This window comes from Aquarana catesbeiana, linkage group LG02 (genome assembly GCF_042186555.1).
Source record: "Aquarana catesbeiana isolate 2022-GZ linkage group LG02, ASM4218655v1, whole genome shotgun sequence".
Classification (NCBI taxonomy): Eukaryota; Metazoa; Chordata; class Amphibia; order Anura; family Ranidae; genus Aquarana; species Aquarana catesbeiana.
This window is the reverse complement of record NC_133325.1, coordinates 239,423,559-239,446,462: the sequence shown is the minus strand read 5'-3', so window position 1 is coordinate 239,446,462 and position 22,904 is coordinate 239,423,559. Positions and strand designations below refer to the sequence as shown.

Sequence of the window (22,904 nt, the reverse complement as noted above, 5' to 3'; positions counted from 1 at the left end):
ACTAAAATAAATACATTTCCATGTTGTGTACTGTGGGAGACCAGATATAGGGAATGCAGGGTCCTGGATTTAGTAACACTTTAACAAAGCATTTGTATTTTTAAAATGAGATATTAGTCAGGTGTATGTGATAGAGATATATAGACATATAGAGTCCCTGTCTCTGGGAAAGGGGGATTAAAAAGGGACACAGAGTCTGCATATTTGTGGATTGCAGAGCATAGGTTTGAAGAGGAGAGGACTGCTCTGGCAGCTTTCTCCGGATCTTGCTATTTCCGGATGGGGATGGGGTCCAACCCTGTGTCCAGATCCTGTGAATAGCCAGCAGGGTGTGTGCTCAGGTGCACACAGCCCATATAATGAGGGACTTTCGAGAAAAGGAATGTGGAGTGTGAACAGCTTGCTGCTGCTGTTTGAAGCCAAACCTGTGTTTGGAGAGTGATCTGCCCTGTGGGAGACTGTAGCCCATGTAAGGGAGATTCTTTGCCCAGGGACTGGGAAAGGCTGGCCAGCCTTGAGTCAGGAAGGCTACGGAAGTCAGTGAGTCAAGGGGGCTGGAAAGAATCAACTCTGTTGAGAGCAAGTAGAGGAACTGCTGACAAGAGCCAGGTGGCTTGGTAGGTTTTCATTTATGAGCGTTTAATGAAGTTAAACCCCTGCCTGGGATTTCTGGATGGACTTTTGTTTTTTCCCCCCTTTAATAAACGTGGGCTACCAGGCCCTTAACTATAAAATGCCTGTCTGATGTGGACTAACTGCACAAAAATGCATCTATCCACTTGAGCTAAATCAATCTCTCTCTCTCATTTTAGAAAATATGCTCCACATAGAAAGATAGACCTGATGATATAAGCAGACTTTTTCACAAAAAGAACCATTACCTACTGTCGCCCTTTATTTTTATTATGCCAACTTAGCATTTGCACTAGCATAAATTTATAGCCCTTGTAAAGCCAAGAAATATGTTCCATAGTTAACCAGACAGGTAACTGAATTACTTTATGAAATATTCACTGAATATGCTGATGTATTCTGACCTCTGCTGGTTATACAGAGTATTAAGGAAAAAAAAAAAAAAAATCACAAGGTAAATGGCTAAAGCGATTTTTTTGTTTAATTGATTTTACATAGGGAATTTAGAGGAAGTTGATTTAAACAAAAACAGCATCTCTCATTCTCTATACCATTTGTAACCTGCTACGCAAGAGACAATAGGCTCGATTTACACAAGTATACCATGCATTTGGTAATTTAATGACCATTCGGTATTTACTTTACAAATCTTATTACAATTTTAAATTGAAAGATTTAAAAGTTGAAGTCTAGATATGATGTTAATTGTATAATTACATTGATCCAGCTTGAACCAATACAAGTATGCATACTTCATATCTGGTGATAATCACTGTAGTAGTCAATGCTAGTACAGTGATTGCCACAATCTTCCCAATCCTGCACCGAACAGCTTCCCTTCCTTTTACATTATGGATATTTTCTTAACGAATACAAGGCGTTATGTGATTGGACGAGGTGGAGCAGTGACATCACAATCTTCACCTAGTCTACTCAGAGGACGCTGTAGATTCATTGATTTCTGTGAATGTTGGCAGTGATGAAAAAGCTACCCCCTGCCGTCACTATGCAGAAGGGATGCCACTCAGCACAGGACCCAGAAGATGGCAGCAACTTCTACAAAGATTGTCAGCTTCCACAGCGGTCCTTCAGGTATGAAAGATGTATACTTACATAGGTTCAATCTGTATTTATCAAATAAAAATTATAACAAAGAGTTAAGCTTTAATGAAAAAGTACAAATCTTCTTTAAGATTAAGCTATGTTCGTGTAAGGTCAACGGGTTATGCGTAAACTTTGGGTGCAGAGTTAAAAAAAGGTAGTATAGGGGAGAAATAGGGATAAAGTTAGAATTAAAGGGCGATTTCACTTTTACAGTAAAAATGTAAAAGGTGAGCCAAACACCGGACAAACTGTAATCGTCTTTGGGGTTGCTGAGCTCTCAGCACCCCTGGAGTTGGCCCAGTGGTGCAGGGATTTGAAAACACCATTCTGCTATGGGCAGCGCATCTGGGACAGACCAGATCAATTTACTGTGACAGCGCTGGCCAATCAGAATTGATCTGCTGCGTCCTGGAAGTGATGCGCGGGAGAAGAAAGGGGATTTCAAATCCCCAGGCTGACAGCTCAGCAACCGCAGGGATAAGTACAGCAGTGGGCATGGCTTAAAGGGGGCGTGGCTCAAGGGGGTGTGGTCCGAGATGACCGAGGGATGGAGACATAGGGAGGGAAGGAGAGAGAAGGAAGAAATGAAAGAAAGAGATGGACGGACGGATAGCAGGCCCAGATCCTACACCACAATAGAAATGTGTATGCCAGAAAGTTTAACAATCAGCAGATAAAGATACTCCAAACACCTGGTGTCAGCGCTTTAATAATCATGGTTGTTAAGGTGTCAGGATGATTGAAGCGCAATATTTCTATTATAATATAGAATTAAATAGTTCAACTCACCATAAAGTAGAATCAGTGGAAGCCCTGAGCGTGTTACTTGTAACATCACCTGCCACCAGGTGTCCCCAGCGGAGTTCCTCCTTACATCAGGTGTCCCCAGTGCAGTAGAGTCCCGTCCCCAGTGCAGTAGAGTCCCTTGGCTCTGCCTCTCACAGACAGGTGTTGTGCCAACAATAGGTTTCCCCCAGAAAACCCATTTCGGCTGGCTCTCGACTAAGATCGGAACTCCGGCCCTCCAGCCTACTGCACTCCAGCTCCTCCTACTCTCCCTCGTAATGTTATTCGGCCGTCTACTGCCCCCGGTTTTCATGGGGAGAACTGTCTCAGTACAACACCAAGAAAACAAGGGGGGGGCGGTAGACGGCTGAATAACATTGCGAGGGAGAGTGGGAGGAGCTGCGTTTGGCTCTAAGCTGAGAGTTGGGGGGAAACAGGAAAGAGATCTCGCAGCGGTGGCCATATTTTTGAAGCCAGAAACAGCTCCGGTGCCAAAAACTGTCCCAATTTCCCAGGACAAAAAGCAAAATCCTGTGATTTTAAAATCAGGACGGCCTCTTATCGGGACAAAGAACCTAAAAATCAGGTTTGCCCCGGGAAGAAAAAAAAACAAAAAAAAAAATCGTGACTTTTGCCAAGTATGCAAGAGCATAAGCCCTCTCACCTCCCAAAGTGTCCTTCAGCACAAGTGGAGAGGGGTGTGTGTTTTGAGGGAGGGGAGGTCTGTACTTAGTAGGGGGGGGGGTCTATACTGAATGAGAGGGGTTAACTTACTGGAGAGGGGTGTGGGTCTGGACTGAGGGACCGATGGTGTATACATAATGAAGGGGGGGTCTATACTGAGTGAGAGGGGTTTAACTTAATGGAGAAGGGCATATGTACTGAGTGGAGGGGGGTGTTAACATAATGAAAGGGGATCTGGACTAAGCGGAGGGGGTCCTGGACTGAGTGGAGGGAGTCTGTACCGAGGGGAGGCTACTTGGTGGGGGCACTTAGACACCGTGATTTTTTTTTTTTTCTGTAAAAAAGAAGGTGACCACTTTGAGTTGGGGGGGGGGGGGAGATATCTGGCAGGATCAAAAGGCTTTTTTCTGCACTTCTTAAACAGATATAATGAAACTTTAAATGGGATAGAACAAAATGCTTTTATAGAGAAAATGGAGTTTATTGGAGCTTACATACACCTTAACTCTTAGTCTCTTTTTTTACCCCCCCGCCCCCCCGCAACTCCAGCCCAAACTTTTTTTTATTATTAGTGCTATATTAAGCCCAATACACACGGGCCGAATATCAAGCTGCATTGGCCGGTTCAAACAAACGGCCCAACATTCAGCCTGTTTGTATTGCAGACCTATGGAAGATGAATGCGAATGGCTTAAAGCGCTGACTGAAGTGTTATGGCAGGAGGGATTGGGGGGGGGGGGGGGTCCGCCTGTCATAACTCAATAGAACAGCAGGGGTTGATTGCTGTACTATCACTGGATAGTTAGTACTCCTACCGAGTTTAGCTTTTTTTATCCAGCACTGCCGAGTTGAAAAATCAAAAAAAAAAAAAAAAACCTACTACTAGTGTGTATGTGACTTTAAGGTTAGCCCTCCTGTCTAAACAAAAAATACCACAGTGGGGACATGTACTAACCTCAGTTAGTACAGCGAGCTCCTCCTAAGCTCAGTTTTTTCCCCATTCAGCCCACTGGGTTGATCGAAAAAAAAAAAAACCTTAAATCAGGCACAAGAGGAGAAGCCAGGAGTGCCAGTAGGGGACCACAGAAGAATACATTGTTAGCTAATCTGGGCAAAACCATTGCACAAAGCAGTTAAGTAGAAAATAAGTCCATCTAGTTCAACCATAAAAATACATTTTAAAAAATGTAATAACAAACCCATATACACAATCCTATACCCACAGTTGATCCAGAGGAAGGCTAAAAACCTCAGGAATGCATGATCCAATTTGCTACAGCAGGGGAAAAAAAATTCCTTCCTGACCGCCTAGAGACAGATTTTCCCTGGATCAACTTTACCAATAAATGTTAGTACCCAGTTATATTATGTGCATTTAGGAAAGAATCCAGGCCTTTTTTAAAGCAATCTACTGAGCTGGCCAGAACCCCCTCTGGAGGGAGTCTATTCCACATTTTCACAGGTCTTACTGTGAAGAAACCTTTCCATATTTGGAGATGAAATCTCTTTTCCTCTAGACGTAAAGAGTGCTCCCTTGTGGGGGCGTGGCGACCGGACTCCAAGATGGACGCTTAGCCCAGGAGCTCCGCTCGCCCACCGGAGATAATCCGCCAGCATCAGAGCCCACCAGCACCATCCACGGCTCCAAACACTGCCATCTGAGTGCCAAATCCCCGCGGATCAAGAAAAAGATGCCACGGCACCGAAAAACACCACAGCAGCCGCAGAAGATGACAAGCTATTATGCCTCGCGCGGGCCTCAGCAAAATGGCGGCGGCGCCAGAACTGACAGGCCGGACCAGGGATCCGGACGGAACAGCGGAGCGGAGGCATCAGCGGCTTCCTCCTGCCTGACCAACCCTCCCAGCGAACAATCCTCGGGCCCCTCTACCCCCACAACACGCAGCCCGGCAAAATCGCGGCAGCGGAGGGACTCACCAGTCAGATCACAGGCCGATCCGGCCATGGAGGTAAGCGGGCCTTCCAGCACTACAGGCCAGAGCGTTAAGGGCCGGGATCCTATCACAGATTTCCCCACAGCAGATAGGCCAGTATCAGATACATTAATGAAAGATATGCTGCTGTCCCTGCGCTCCTCACTGCAGACAGATCTGATGAGAGGAATCACTGAATGCCAGAGGGAAGTGCAGACGCTAGGCCGCAGAGTGAATCAGGTAGAACACAAGATGGAGGAGTACACCTCATCTTATAATGTTATGGTAGAAGCGCACTCAGCACAAGGGGAGGACATCTTATGGCTAAAAGATAAAATAGCAGACCTCGAGGACAGATCCAGGAGGAACAACCTCAAAATGAGGGGGGTTCCAGAATCTGTCCCCCCTTCTCAGCTTCTGCAATATGCCCAGGCCTTTTTTTCCACTTTAATACCTGAGGCAACTGCATCAGACCTTCTAGTGGACAGGATCCACAGGGTACCTAAACCATCGTTCCTCCCAGATGACACACCTAGAGATGTCTTAATGAGAATACACTACTACCACATAAAAGATCGTATTCTGCAAGTTTCCCGCAAACAGGAAAATATTCCACAACAGTATGCCGCCATCAGAGTGCTGCCTGACTTGTCTAGACACACTCTGCAACGCCGCAGAAATTTACTGACCATCACAAAAGCCCTGAGAAACCACAATATCTTGCACAAATGGAAGTACCCTGCTACCCTGTCGATCACTCACAATGGCCAAACCATCTCGGTGTCTACCTTAGAAGAGGGACTTAAGGCTTTAAGGAACTGGGGCATAATATCTGACCAACCAGCACAACATGCGCAACCTCAGGGACTGACCCCTATACAGAACGAGTGGCAAACCGTCTCATACAAGCGCTCATCCAAGAAAAGCAATGGTGGAAGCTCATAACACTCCACACAGATATAATTCAGTTTATCTCCAGGGAAGAGCTTAGGATTAACTCTTACCTACACCCCAGTCAACCAGTAGCAGTTACAACTGCACAGGGATCAATTCATGGATCCATTTCTTATCAAACCCCTGTTGACTTTCTGTTTTTTTTCTCCTTGTTTTTCTGCACCGTTTGTTTTTGATATACACAGTTTTATCCACGAAAGTAACGGACCAGTCAAGACACACGAAGAAAGGAAAAGACCTACCTTTCATCATCAACCCACAAGGATCTCCCCCTCAACCGGGCGCAGTGAGTACATCTACTACATCACCCCACAAAACCACAAGTACCTTTCACAATGACGATAACATGCCTTTCAATTAATACCCGGGGACTAAATCACCCAGCTAAACGATTCTCCTTGTGGAAGGAAGCTAGCACACACAAAGCGGACATTCTTTGTGTCCAGGAAACCCACTTCCAATTACATAATGCTCCTCAATGTAAGCACAAAAACTACCCAATCATATACATGGCCAATACACCAAATAGCAAAAAAGGAGGTGTCCTAATGGCTTTCAAGGACTCGCTATCCATACAACCTAAAGATGTCTTTACTGACGCTGGAGGCAGGTACATCATCTTCACAGGAGACATTAATTCCAAACCATACACAGTGATCACACTGTATGCTCCGAATACACGCCAAGTCAGATTCATCAAAAAAGTCCTACACAAAGCAAATTCCATGAAATATGGTAACCTATTAATATGCGGGGACTTCAACATAACCTCAGATCCGACACTGGACACATCATCGAGCCAGTCAAAAGGAACCCTATCCCTTCAGTCTATACTCCACCAAGAGGAACTATACGACATATGGAGATGCTTACACGCCTCGGAAAGGGACTATACCTTTTTTTCCAACAGGCACTCTTCTTACTCCAGAATAGACATGTTTTTAACAGATAAATGGCTCCTGCAAAACGTGAACATGTCTAAAATACATGAAATTACATGGTCTGACCATGCAGCCATTTCCCTGTCTATTGTAGAGAAGGGAGTCTCCTCCTCACCACCCATCTGGCGTTGCAACACCAGACTATTCCAAGATAATAAATATCACAAAATAATCTCCCAACATATACAAAATTTCTTTTCAGAAAATGAGGGCTCTGTGGATGATCCATTTGTTGTATGGAGCGCTCACAAGGCCTTTATGAGAGGAATCCTGATCCAATTGGGAACTAGAGAAAAAGGGAGGCGAACTCAGCAGCTGAACACTATTATTGCAGACATACACCTTATAGAAACTCAAAACAAAATATCCCCATCCACAGCACTTATCGACAAACTCAATTCTCTTAGAGAACAACTCAGAACGCTCCTAACTCAACAATATGACAAACACTTAAAATACCTACGACAAAACTACTATACCAATGCTAACAGGGCAGGTAAATACCTAGCGAATAGACTGAAAGCGGCACGCACCAGAACTAGAATAGCATACATCCAACACCCTACGCTAACACACAGAATCACAAATCCACAAGAGATAGCGAACCAATTCGCTACATACTATAGCTCACTATACAATTTACACGAAGATGCACATACACCACACCCAACTATAGACAAAATAAATTCTTTTCTGGAGCACCTAAACCTTCCAGCCCTCTCTGACGATCACTTAGAACACTTAAATGCTCCGATAACACACAGAGAAATTGAAATGACAATACATACACTTCCAAATGGGAAATCCCCAGGCCCGGACGGATTCTCTAATGAATACTTCAAAATGTTTACCAATATTCTATCTCCACACATGACAAAAATCTTCAATAAAGCTGCTGAGGTTGCCTCCTTTCCACAGGAAATGCTAAAAGCACATATAGTGACTCTACCAAAACCGGGTAAGGAACCTAACACACCAGCTAACTTCCGACCCATATCACTGCTGAACTCCGACACAAAAGTATACACGAAACTACTAGCTAAGCGACTAACACGCATATTACCTAATCTCATTACGAGAGACCAGATGGGCTTTGTGAGAGGGAGACAAACTTCGGACGCCACTAGAAGGATTATTAATGTGATAAACCATGCTGAAAAGACTCGAACGCCTTCTCTGCTGCTATCCATTGACGCAGAGAAGGCGTTCGATAGGGTCCACTGGACATATATGGAACAAACATTGCGGAAGTTTGGATTCAAAGGCCCAATTCTGCAAGCTATTATGGCATTATACTCTTGCCCGTCAGCACAGGTGTACTCTGCGGGGTTCCTATCCGCAACCTTCCAGATCAAGAATGGAACCCGACAGGGGTGCCCCCTATCTCCTGCAATTTTTAATTTGATGATAGAGCCGTTAGCTGAATCCATACGCTCCCACCCTTTGATAACAGGCTTCCAGTTTGGGTCAGTAAAACATACCATTAATCTATTCGCAGACGATGTAATCCTGCTACTTACTAAACCCTCCATATCTTTAATACAGGCCCATAAAATCCTCATAGCTTTTGGAGAGATATCATACTATAAAGTCAACTTTACTAAATCTCTCATATTAGACATGGGTATCTCACCAAATACCCGAAAATCGCTACAAGCAAAATTACCATATATGTGGAGTAAAGGAAATATCACATATCTGGGAATCACACTCACAAATAAAATATCCACAATAATAAAAGCCAATGTATTACCACTCATTAACAAACTGGAAGCCCAAACCAAAAACATGTCCAACAGCGAAGTATCTTGGTTAGGCAGAATTACAGCTTACAAAATGATGTTATTGCCACAAATACTATACATATTCCGTTCTCTACCACTGTCTATCCCTCAACACCTATTAAAAAATATAGCGAATATTGCTTGGAAATACATATGGAAGGGAAAAAAAGCTAGATGTTCACGAAATAATCTCACATCACATAAGCAAGCGGGCGGAGCAGGTTTAGTGGACATACACGACTACTATTGGGCAGTACGCCTTGACCAAATCAAACACTGGTTTCAAACAACTGACACACCATTATGGGTGGACATTGAAAAAACGACAGCACCAATGAACAATCTACCCCTACTACTCATGACAGACGGGTGGATACCGTGGGACACAAAAAAACTGCCTCCTACTACGCAAATCTCGTTAAAGGCGTGGAGAGTTATACGGGAACATACGTATAAAGACAAACAAGACATACAGTATAATATACCCTTATCGTTCTTGGAAACAAAAATCCCAATGCTGACAATCAAAGACCTGTCAAGAAAGGGCATACTACACATATCAGACCTATATAATGGCACACATCCCAAATCTGTGGAGCAACTCATGACACAATACCATCTTCCAAAGAATTCACAGTTTACGTGCGTAAGAATTGTAAACTTCCTTAAATCTAAGCCTACACCTACCATACACCTTCCGAGCAATATTTGGAAATTTTACACCACAACCAAACAACATACAAAAGGAATATCTTTCTTCTATAATATCACCAAAGATAAACTCACATTTACCAAAACTACTGCAATGAAAAAATGGGAAGAAGAACTAGGTATATCAGCCTCAGATGAACAGTGGCAACAAGCCTTTAGAGCAATACACAAGGCTTCCCACTGCATTAAGCATTGGGAATTAACTATTAAAATGGCCAATAGATGGCACTACACCCCATATAGAATAGCGAAATTCTTCCCGGGAACATCCCCAAATTGCTGGAGAGCCTGTGGGCAAATAGGCAATTTACTGCATATGCTTTGGTGTTGTCCTGCTGTTAAATGCATTTGGAACCAAGTGTTTAAATTGATTTCCACGTTAACGGGAGTAATATCTCAACCAGACCCAGCGCTGGCAATATTGCACCTGAACATAGAAAAATATCATATAGACTTTAGACCAGTCGTAACTCATATTTTGCTTGAAACACGCTTAACGATATTACGAAATTGGAAATCCACCAATGCCATTAACCTATCAGACATAACCAAAGCAGTTCATAGAAATTACACTTTCGAGCGCCTCTTAGCAATAAACTCTTTACAATGCAAAAAATTTGATAAACAATGGTCAATATGGTCCAAAAGTTAAAGTTTTTATTGATGGTTCTGTTTCTATTAACGTTTGACTAATGAAAACAAGAAAAACACAACGCACAGTGAACATACTCTGCTTATGTTAAATGTTTACATGCCTCTTGAACAACTAATTAACTAAATGAAAATTTCTGAGAATGTATATCACCGGATTGTATACAACCTGAATGTGTATATCACTTTTCTCCCTTCCTTTTATGTTGTAAAACATATTCTTTTCTTTTCTAAAAACTTCAATAAAAACCATTGAAAGAAAAAAAAGAGTGCTCCCTTGTCCTCTGTGTTGAATAAAGTGAATAACTCAATGCCAAGTTTACTATATGGACCCCTTATATATTTGAACATGTAGATCATAGCCCCCTTAATCTCCTCTTATCAAGAGAAAAAATTCAGTTCCTGTAATCTTTCCTCATAGCTGAGCTCCTCCATGCCTCTTAAAAGTTTGGTTGCCCTTCTCTGTACTTTCTCCAGTTCACCCAATATTCTTTGAGAACTGGTGCCCAAAACTGAACTGCACTGCATATTGTTAACCTAAGGCCTTACACACAAGAGTTAAACAAAAACAAAAAAACAAAAACAAAAAAAAAAACAAAAAAAAAAAAAAAAAGCAACAACACAGATGTATTGTTGTCAATGGAACAATGGACAGAGCTGCATAAAGATCAGTAATGTAATGAGTACAAAGCCGTAAAATAAAAAAAAATAAACATTTTTCATTTTCATGCAGCAGTATGTACATGTACACTGCAACATTATCAACTAGAAGTGGATGAAGGAGAATATTACACATGTATAAGCATGTTCCATCCATGTTGTTTAGAGTAGATAAAGCAATTAAATGATTACCAAGTATGGAAAGCTTTGGTTTAAAGGGGTAATGTACACTGTTAAGTTAGCACTGGAGGGGCTAGGCACAAAACAGTGACTGACCGACACGTTCTCTGATCCGGGAAGACCGAGAACTGAGCCATCAGAGGTCATGTGATCGTTCAGTTTTCGGTCTTAGAGACAGTAGGGGACAGCTGCAGCATCGTAGTGACAGACAGCAATAGAGGCAAGTATGAATGTATATCTTCTTGTTTCAGAACCCCACACTTTAAATGGGAAAAAAGAAACAAGGTTTATGGAGGGGTGAGGTTAGGTTGGAAGCATGAGCACTCACGTAGCATTTATATTTAATTTCATTGTATTTAAATTTTCAGTGGCAAGTTCTCAACACCAAACTCCTATGGGGCAAAGGTTGATATGGATGGCTCCTTTATACTTTATTCTTTTATAGACCAAGTCCTACAGGATGCAGAACCTTGACACTATATAAATGAACACGATTATATCTGTGGTTTATTATAAACAATTGTTTATTCTGTACATTAATCCTGACCTTTCGCTCCATCTACATTTTCAGAGAAACATAAAAACCAAGATATTTCAAGACTTCATCCCCTGTTGAATTGAAGCCACTCGGACAGGACAATAGTGAAGCAAGGACAGTACGGCACAGTCTACAATTATCACTCCAGGGGAGGCATAGTTTAATGCAATGTCTTGTCAGCTTGAAAAGGGAAGACCGATTTACTATTTGGCTATGAATTACACTATAATTATTGCCTCAAGTAGGTTTTGCTGCATTGTAAACCTGTGGGAAACAAAAAACTAGCACTTTATTACAAGGAATAAATAATGAAATATATTTATATAAGTTTAAGGGGGGGATAATAGATTACTGTTCCTTACAGTAAAAATGCAAGAATGAAAGCATTTTTTATGCCAATTTCACCTTTAGAGTGCCCATATTTTAAAAGGGACCCTGTGATCAAGTTAAAAGGTGTTCCGCCCCCTTATGAAAAAATGTAAGAAGTCAGCAGCTACAAATACTTTTAATATTAGGACACTTACCTGTCCAGGGAGCCCATGATGTTGGCACCCCAGCCGATTTACGGATAGACTGTCGGGTCCAGCCGCCATCATACTTGGGGAGGGAAACCAGCAGTAAAGCCTTTCGGCTTCACAGACGGTTCCCTACTGTGCTGCGGTAATTGGCCCGGCGGTGGAGGAGGAGGCCGAACTTCCAGGAAGTGGGGAAGGGTACACGTCGAAAACAGGTACCCATTCCCCCTACCACCTGAAAGGTGCCAAAATGTGGCACCAGAGAGGGGAGGAGACAGATGAGCAGAAGTTCCACTTTTGGGTGGAACTCCACTTTAAAGAATGCAGGTAAAAGTACACAAAATATTAGCAAAGAATTTTGATGTTTACTTGCAAAATTTTCCTTTCCGTAAACTTTTTTCCCTATTAGCTTGCATTTTGCCTTCAAAACCGTTTGAGAAATCAACCACTGCAGGTCGAACTAGTTTCCTGATACCTCCTGCCATGTCCTCTCCTTCTGGTAATGTCTAAAGACTGTCTGTGCTGAGTCAGCTCCTCCTCATCTCCATACATAGATGTGATGCATCACCCAGAGAGGAGTGAAGAAGATTATGAAAAAGGTATCACTCAAGAGACAGCTTTCTGTCTGCCTGTGCAAAAAAGGTAGCACCCAGCTGCAGTCTCATGTCCTTTGCATGTCTACAAAAGAGGCTTTTACAAAGAGAATGTGCATAAATTACATTAAAGGCAAAAAGTGGTAAAATGTTTTTACCTTATTGCAGGGAATTCATTAAAGAATAAGTTGACCCAATATTTCATATTCTTGATATGTGCCTGCTGTACCATGTACTTCTATGAAAAGTGTCCTGTTCTATTAGTATTACTTCCTTTGTATTTAATACCTGATGATCCTGCCAGTCCCTCTACTTTCCAAACTAGCGTGCACAGTATGGTCAGTTCTCTAGCTGTGCTGGGAACTCAGCCTGCCCTCCTCCAATGGCCAAGACCTGTGCAGCCAAGAGGATATGCATAGCTCCCAACTGTCCCTGATTTGGAGCAGTGTCCCTCTGTGCCTCGTTCCCCCTCATTTGTCCCTCATTTTGGTCTGATCTATATAGTTGTATAGAAAATGCACTTTTTATCTTTCAAAAAGTGTTTCCCAGCGCTAAACTTTTCATCCAATTTCTAAATTGCTGCATTTGTAAACTTTATAAGCTAAGTAGTAGTGGTAGTACCATAGTAGTGGTAAAAAAAAAAAAAAAAAAAAAAAAAAAAGCCCTTGTGGATTTAGCCACTTGCTTACAGGGCACTTAAACCCCCCTCCTATCCAGACCAATTTTTAGCTTTCAGCGCTAACGCATTTTGAATGACAATTGCACGGTCATACAACGCTGTACCCAAATGAAATTTTTATCATTTTTTTCCCACAAATAGAGCTTTCTTTTGGTGGTATTTGATCACCTCTGCGGTTTTTACTTTTTGTTAAAAAAATTTAAAAACCTGAATTTTTAAAAAAAAAAAAAAAAATTTTTTTTTATATTTTGTTATAAAAAATTTTTAACGGGTACTTTTTCTTCTTCATTGATGTACGTTGATGAGGCGGCAGTGATGGGCACTGATAGGTGGCAGTGATGGGCACTACAGGTGGGCATTGGTAGGTGGCACTTGTGGGCACTGTTAGGTGGCACTTGTGGGCACTGTTAGGTGGCACTTGTGGGTGGCACTGATGAGGAATGTGTTGTGCTTCCACTTCGGGACCGATGTCCCTGACATCTGAGCCGGTGATCGGCTTTTTTCTCTACTCGCGCTGTCAGCGCGAGTAAAAAAAAAAAAACGATTACCGATCTTCCTGTTTACATCATGTGATCAGCTGTCATTGGCTGACAGCTGATCACATGGTAAGGGGCCGGGACCGGCCCCTTACTCAGATCGGTGATCAGCCGAGTCTCAGTGACTCGGTGATCACAGGGCGCGCGCAGGGAGCGTGCACAGGGGAGGACGTCATATGACGTCCTCCCGGGAATGCAGGTCCGCGCTGTGGCCGTCATTCGGCCATAGCGCGGATGTCTAGTGGTTAATTAACTTTTTTTTTTTGTTAATTCTCCTTTAAGCGGGTGTGGCAGGGGGTGTGTCATATGCCTATATACATTTGCTAGTAGGTGTCCCTCATTCCCATCTCTAAATGTTGGGAGGTATGGATATGTGATTACTTAAAATAGGAGGGGGAAAAAAAAAAAAAAAAAGGCATATGTAATTTTGTTTTAAATCTGTATATACAAATGTTGTGCTGGTTTTTTATATTCTAAACTGATTAGGTTGTTTTACAAGGTAAGGGTTTACATATACTTTAATGTAAAAAAAAATTTCAACTTTAGAACCACTTTAAGTTACAATGCATTGAAAAAAAAAACAAACACAAAAAAAACACGTAAAGGCAGTTCACATAGCTCCTCAGATTTCACATGGTCCATACCACCATGTGGAGCACAGCATAATGCTAATCACTTACAATCAAATGCATTTTAGCATGTTGTCCCCCTGTAAACAGGCACCCATGAGCAAGTCAATAAGCAGCTGTGCCAACAAACATTGTGCAGATTTTACCCATCATTGTCAGTATAAAGAAACCAGTAGCAGAGAAATGATGTGCAGCCCCATGTTGGAGTGAGTACACAGTACCTTGAAAAAGTATTCACACCCCTTGAAATTTTTTATATTACAACCAAAAAACGTAAATGTATTTTATTGGGATTTTATGTGCTAGACAAACACAAAGTGGCACATAATTGTGAAGTGGAAGGGAAATTATAAATGGTTTTCAAATTTTTAAAAACAATAAAATGTGAAGAGTGTGGTGTGTATTTGTATTCAGCCCCGAGTCAAAACTTTGAAGAACCACCTTTCGCTGCAATTGCAGCTGGAAGTCTTTTTTTTGGGGATGTCTCTACCAGCTTTGCACATCTGGAGAGTGACATTTTTGCCCATTCTTCTTTGCAAAACAGCTCAAGCTCTGTCAGATTGGAAGGAGAGCATCTGCGAACAGCAATTTCAAGTCTTGCTCCAGATTCTCGATTGGATTTAGGTCTGGACCATTCTAACACAGGAATATGCACTGATCTAAACAATTCCATTGTAGCTCTGGCTGTATGTTTAGGATCATTGTCCTGCTGGAAGATGAACCTCCGCCCCAGTCCCAAGTCTTTTGCAGACTAGTGCCGCATACACACGAGCGGACTTTACGGCAGACTTGGTCCGACGATCTTTCCGACGGACTTTGTACTGTAAGTGCGCTGGACTTACAAAACGGACAGATTTGGACAAACACGATCACACCAAAGTCCGAAGGATTCGTACGTGATGACGTACGACCGGACCCAAATAAGGAAGTTGGTAGCCAGTAGCCAATAGCTGCCCTAGCGTTGGTTTTAGTCTGTCGGACTAGCATACAGACGAGCGGATTTTTCGACCGGACTCGAGTCCGTCGGAAAGATTTGAAACGTTTCATTTCTAGGTCCGTTGAACTTTTGGGGGGAAAAAAAAAAAAAAAAAAAAGTCAGCTGGAGCCCTCCACACAATCGAATTATCTGACGGAGTACGGTCCACCGGACCAAGTCTGCCGTAAAGTCTGCTCGTGTGTACGCGGCATAACAGGTTTTCTTCCAAGGATTGCTCTGTAACTCCATCCATCTTCCCATCAACTCTGACCAGCTTCCCTGTCCCTGCTGAAGAAAAGCATCCCCACAACATGATGCTGCCACACATAGCATTTTGCTTTTAGGACAAAAACATGTGGAAAAAGAGCACCTACTTCCACATGTTTGCTGAGTCCCCCACATGGCTTCTCGCAAACTGCAGAGAGGACTTCTTTTCTTATGGCTTTCTTTCAACAATGGCTTTCTTCTTGAAACTCTTCCATAAAAAAGGTCAGATATTTGCGAGTGCATGACTAATCGTTGTGCTATGGAAAGACTCTCACACCTGAGCTGTGGATCTGTGCAGGGGCACTTGGCTGCTTCAATTAATGCTGTCCTTGCCCGGTCTGTCAGTTTAGGTGGACGGTCATGTCTTGGTAGGTTTGCAGTTGTCATACTCTTTCCATTTTCAGACAATAAATTGAACAGTGCTCCGTGAGGTGTTCAAAGCTTGGGGATAGAGAGAATAGAGATAGAGAGATCAGAGATAGAGAGAATAAAGATAGATAGAGAGAAAGAGAAAGAGAAGAGAAAGAGAAAGAGAAGAGAAAGAGAAGAGAGATTTTTTTTTTTTTTTTTTTTTTAACCTAACCCTGATTTAAACTTCTCCACAACTTTACCCCTGACCTGTCTGGTGTATTCCTTGGCCTTCATGATGCCGTTTGTTCACTAAGGTTCTCTAACAAACCTCTAAGGGGTTCACGGAACAGCTGTATTTATACTGAGATTACATTTAATTACACAGAGATGCACTCCATTTATCAATTAGGTGACTTCTGAAAGCAATAGCTTACACTCAATTTTTTTTTAGGGGTATTAGAGTAAAAGGGGGCTGAATACAAATGCACTCCACACCTTTTAAATATTAGTTTGTAAAAAAAAAAAAAAAAAAAAAAAAAAAAAATTTAAAAACCATTTATCCTTTTCCTTCCACTTCACAATTATGTGCTACTTTGTGTTGGTCCATCATATAAAATACATTTATGTTTTTGGTTGTAACATGACAAAATGTAGAAAACTTCAAGGGGTATGAATACTTTTTCAAGGCACTGTATGTAGATGTAGGCTAAGTGGTTTAATTGGGAGGTGCAATAGGAGATAAAAATAAATAGGCGACAATTTAAAGCACAACTTCATCCCCCAGATCCTCTATGGCACCCTGCACTCACTCCCCTAAACACAAATCAGCACTCATTTATCTTTTTACTACTATTTTTGCTCAACCCAACCACCCAAACACCGAGGTGGCAATGACATGCCCCTTGTTTCTCAGCCTCCTGGGACACCATGTCACATTTCAGGAAGCAGGAGTAAGGATCCCATAGCAGCTGGTGGTTGGAGCTGGTGCACATCATTGAAGGCCAGCTGCCTGATCCCAGAAGAAATAGCCAGCCATCAATAACAGAGGTGGACCAAGATGTGGCGCAGGATCCAGGCTGCTGCACCTAATCAGTGGAACTTAGCAGGACAACACTGAATCTGCTGGGCATCTGAATCAAGAACAAGGCTTGCATAACCGTTAGTAAGGATTTAATTTAAAAAAAGAAAAAAAAAAAAAAAAAAAAAAAAAACGTAAGCAGGAGAAGGAGGAAGAGGCGAGTGATGTTTCTAATTTAAGGCCAACACCAGGCAGGATAAGCAAAAGGTCTTAAATACAAGGAGGCATGTGTATTCTTACATACATTTGATGTTTTGGTTGCTTGCATTTCTCCCAGAACTGCAGTAATCCACTGGGCCTTGTGCAAGGGCTTCCCATACTAAATACCAGACCAGTCACTGCTGCCCTCTCTGGCTGTACAGTATGACTGGCCTCACCTCCACTCCTGAAATTTTCTGTAGACAGCCTGTAGCATGAGGCCTCCTGGTCCCTTCCCATAGCTCAGCTGTATGCACAGGCCATGTAAAGCACACTGATGAGGTCACTTCTACAACTTTTTCTTTAACAAAGTAATATTTGGGTTTGCAAGGGCATCTTGTGCACATGTGGATTTATAACCTTTGTGGCTATTGAGAAATATTTTTTAAGTTTGTGTCTGGATTCAGCTTTCATGAGGGGAAAATTGCAATTGTGTAATGATGCACAAATCGGCGGTAAAATTTTCTCGTCAGTTGTATTCCCACACCACAGGAGGTGTGCAGGAGGGGGTGCAGAGATATGCAAGTGGGTACAGAGGGGTGTTGGGGGATATAGAGAATGCCGGGAGTACAAAGGTGTGCAGGGGGGTTCCCAGATGTGCAAGTGAGTACAGAGGTGTGGGGGGGAATGCAGAGATGTTCAGCAGAATACATGTGCTAGTGGGTACAGAGAGGTGCTGACGGTATGGAGGTGTGCTTAGGGATACAAAGGGTTCTGGGGGGGGAGGGGGGTGCAAATGTGTACAAGGGGATACAGAAGTGTGCTGGGGGTGCAGAGGCCTGCTGGGGGTAGAAATCTTTCTGATGGTATGTTGATGTACTTGGGGATACAAAGTATTCTGATGGGTGCAGTGGTATGGAAGTGTTCTGGGGGCAGTAAAGGTGTGCAGAGACGTGCAAGGGGATACAGAGGTGTCCTGAGGGGTACAGATATATATACTGGGGGATGCAGAGCTATGCAAAGAGGTGCAGAAGTGTGCTGGGGGTACAGAGATGTGCTGAAGGGCTATGGAGGCATGCTAGGGGTACAAAAAAGATGTGCTCGGAGGGTTACTGGGGGTATGAGAGGTGCAGAGATGTGCTGGGAATACGCAAGTGTGCTGGTCAACATAGAGGAATGCTGTAATATTAGTGGTGGTGCATAACGCAGATTGCAAACTGTGCTTTCACCTGACCTGAGTAGAAAGAAATCCAAGCGCAGGGCCTGCAGGCCACTTTTAAAAGCAGGCTAAGTTCAAATCGGGGGGGGGGGGGGCAAACTGAGTCTTTGCCCCAAGTGAAAGAATGTCTAGATTCGCCACTGCTCCCCGGCACAAATTTTATCTGTTTCGGGAAAACTTCTCAGAAGTGACTCGTGCTAATAACAGAGGAACGAAGCACCATAGAGAAATGGGCACTTAGAGCTTTGGGGAGCGATATGTAAACACTAGAGACATATGTGCTTTGCTCAGATATCATGATTGAGGTTTACAACTGCTTTAAGCCATTTATTTTCGTGGTTCAGCAATACAGCTTCCTTTCTAACCTCTATCACCCTCCAACCTCCTTCTGGACAGTAAATTAGTAGAATTTGTTATGTGTATCACAAAATCACATGGGGTGGGTCCTAAAATATTGCTCAATGGCAGTGCAATGTGCAAAGAGGCCTAGAACTTAGCAATTCTGGCTAGTTGGAGTTAATATGTTACAAAAGAGCAGCATCCCCCAAAAAAATAAGGTCCATATTCTTGTATAGCCTTGTTATAGTGCCTCATACAGGAGGTTTGGACACTGCCAAAAACGGAGAAAAAAAAAAAAAAAAAAAAGTTGCAGGTCAGCTCTATGGTGTCCGTTTATGAAGCAGTGATCCAGAGAGAGAGCGAGAGAGCGAGAGAGCGAGAGAGCGAGAGAGCGAGAGAGCGAGAGAGCGAGAGAGCGAGAGAGCGAGAGAGCGAGAGAGCGAGAGAGCGAGAGAGCGAGAGACACATATATACATACATATATTACACACATGTATATATAATGTGTGTATACATATGTATATAATATAGGGGGACTTGTTATTTTATTAACATTAATCCATGCCGTCTGTCCGTGTATTGAGCGGTGATAATTTATCACTGCTTAATAAACTGACATCTCTGTGTTTCTGTGAATTTCTGGTACTGTAATCTCGTAAAGTCTCACGAGATTCTAGTATCAGGGGCTGTTCTCCACTGTTGGAAGCGTTTGTAGATCGCTTCACTCCTCCAAAGGTGAAGCGATCTACAAAGCTTCATAAACAGGCACACAGGGGAGAAAGATCTTCAATGTGAATGCTGGAGAACGAAGCAGTGAATAGATTTCACTGCTTCATAAACGGACACCTATGTAAGCTCACTTCTAACTGTCGTGCCTTCGTTTTGCAAACAAGCAATACCTAAAGCAAATTAAAAAAAAAAAAAATAATAATATTAATATATATATATATATATATATATATATATATATATATATATATATATATATATACACACACACACACACACACACACACACACACACACACACTTCAAGGAAGTTTACAGCAATTTTTTTTTATTCCTCATCATTTATTGAAGGACACAGAGGCAGATGGAGTGTCCTAAAGATTTTAGAGGGAGATAAGGGAAGTAAACAAGTGGCTGAGGAGCTGGTGTAGTAAGGAGGGGTTTGGGTTCCTGGAGAAATGGGCCGACTTCTCAGTTGGTCACCAGTTCTGTAGAAGGAAGGGATTGCACCTAAATGAGGGTACAGATGTGCTGGGAGTGAAGAAGGCCAAAAAGTTAGGAGGGGTTTTTAAACTAGGCGACGGGGGGGGGGGGGGGGGGGGGTCCAGAGGTAGAGCTAGTCAGCAATGAACATATTCCAGAGGGTAGTATTGGGGGCATTAGTGGTAGGTTGACTAAAAGCACATAAACCCAAAGTATAGTATAGTAACAAGTCCCATTTTCAAACTTGGAATACCCAATAAGAGGACAGTATGCAAATGGTCTAGACTACGTGGCTTGTTCACCAATGCCAGGGAGGAGGTGGAATCCTTATGGGTAGAGCTCCAAAGGGATGAAGCCAAGGGGAAAAATACTGGAAGTATGCTATAGGCCCCCCTAACCTGAGGGAGGAGGGGGAGACAGACCTATCACAATTTGGATTAGCAACAAGGATGGGAAGTGTTGTCATAATGAGGGATTTTAATTATCCAGACAGACTGGGCGGAGGGAACCATGCATTTGTCTAAGGCTTGCCAGTTCCTAAATGTCTTGCAGGACAATTTCATTGGTCAGATGGTAGACGCACCAACTAGAAACAAGGCGTTACTAGATCTACTGATTGCCAACAATACAGACCTAAGCACGGATGTGGTAATACAGGGCAATTTAGGAAACAGTGATCACAGGTCGATTGGCTTCGGTATAAAAAAAAAAAAAAAAAAAAAAAAAAAAAAATCACACAAATAGGAAACATAAGGGGAATACAAAGACACTGAATTTCAAAAGAGCCAACTTCCTTAAACTATGAATCTTGCTAGAAGATATCAAATCTTAGAAACAAACACGGAGGAGAGATGGGTTTGCTTTAAGAGCATATTAAATAAGGGCATTAGCCAGTGCATCCCATTGGGAAATAAATTTAAAAGAGTGAACAAAAATCCTGGATAGCTTAACTCCAATGTAAAAAATGCATATAAAAACAAAGAAGGCCTTCAAAAAATACAAGGCTGAAAAATCATCATCAGCATTCAGACTTTACAAAGACTGCAACAAGATATGCAAGGGTGCAATTAGGGCGGCTAAGATAGAACACAAAATACACAGAGGAGAGCAAAAGAAATCCCAAAAAATTCTTTAAGTATATAAACAGTAAAAAAGGAGGGCAGAACATATTGGCCCCTTAAAGAATGAGGAAGGACAGCTGTTTACAAGGGATGGGGAGGCGGCAAAAGTATTGAATTTATTCTTCTCCTCAGTCTTCACGAGGGAATCGGAGGGGCTTTAGCAACCAAAACTGCAATGTTTGTCCTCATGACTCATCACAGGAAAAACCCTCATTGCTAACAGGACAGAAATAGAAATGGACTTGGGAAACTGAACATTAATAAATCACCGGGACCAGATGGCTTGCAACCGAGGGTACTTAGGGAACTCAGTCAAGTAATTGCCAAACCATTGTTCCTAATTTTTACTGACTGGAATGATACCAGCCGATTAGAGAAAAGCCAATGTAGCACCAATATTTAAAAAAGGGCCAAAATATATCCCTGGGAATTACAGACCAGTTAACCTAACATCAATAGTATGCAAGCTCTTGGAGGGGATGATAAGGGACTATATACAAGATCTTAGTAATGAAAACTGTATCATTAGCAGTAATCAGCATGGATTCATAAAGAATTGTTCTTGCCAAACCAATCCATTAACCTTCTATGAGGTGAGCTGCCATCTAGATAAAGGAAGGCCCGTAGACGTGGTGTATCTGGATTTTGCAAAAGCATTTGACACAGTTCCCCATAAACTTTTACTGTAGAAAGTAAGGTCCATTGGTATGCACCATAGGGTGAGTACATGGATGGAAAACGGGCTACAAGGGTGAGTTCAGAGGGTGATGATAAATGGGGAATACTCAGAATGGTCAGGGGTAGGAAGTGGGGGTCCCCCAGGGTTCTGTGCTGGGACCAATCCTATTTAATTTGTTCATAAACGACCTGAAGGATGGGGTAAACAGTTCAATCTCTGTATTTGCAGATGACACTAAGCCAAGCAGGGAAATAACTTCTCCGCAGGATGTGGAAACCTTGCAAGAAGACAACTAGAGCAACTGGATGGCAAATGAGCTTTAATGTAGAAAATGTAAAATAATGCATTAGGGTGGCAAAAATAGGAATGCAATCTACTCACTTGGGAGTGAAGCTCTGGGGGAATCTAGGATGGAAAAAGGCTCAACAATGGCATGCAATGCCAAGCTGCTAACAAAGGAAACAGAATATTGGCATGCATTAGAAAGGGGATTAACTCCAGGGATAAAGCAATAATTCTCCCACTCTACAAGACTTTGGTCCAGCCTCACCTGGATTATGCGGTCCAGTTCTGGGTACCAGTCCTCAGGAAGGAAGGATGTACTGGAAATGGAGCGAATACAAAGAAGGGCAACAAAAGCTAAAAGGGTCTGGAGGATATTAGTTATGAAGAAAGGTTGCGAGCACTGAACCTATTCTCACTGGAGATGAGAGGCTTGAGAGGGGATAGGATTTCAATTTACAAATACCAGACTGGTGACCCCAAAATAGGGATAAAACTTTTGTGGAAGGGAGATTAATAAGACACGCGGCCACTCATTAAAATGAGAAGAAAAGAGGTTTAACCTTAAACTGCGTAGAGGGTTCTTTACTGTAAGAACAGCAAGGATGTGGAACGAGCATGAGCTGTCTGTTGACAATCCAAGGGAGCATTGAGCTTTCCAGTGATGGTTTCTTCCTGCTGTACAGAAGATAAAGCCCAAATGCTGCCAAGATAAAGCCCAGGGGACAAA

At 42.4% G+C, this 22,904-nt stretch overlaps 1 protein-coding gene and 1 long non-coding RNA gene across 5 annotated transcripts in view; one reads left to right on the top strand and one right to left on the bottom strand.

The window, feature by feature from the left end:
* Positions 1 to 12,859, top strand: part of LOC141127633 (uncharacterized) — a 73,414-nt gene extending 60,555 nt beyond the window's left edge. Inside the window, exon 3 of the long non-coding RNA XR_012241570.1 lies at positions 11,594 to 12,859. This is a non-coding gene — a long non-coding RNA (uncharacterized lncRNA). The remainder of the gene's footprint in view (positions 1 to 11,593) is intronic.
* LMO7 (LIM domain 7) overlaps positions 1 to 22,904 on the bottom strand; it is a 281,768-nt gene that overhangs the window by 226,084 nt on the left and 32,780 nt on the right. The window lies entirely within an intron of this gene.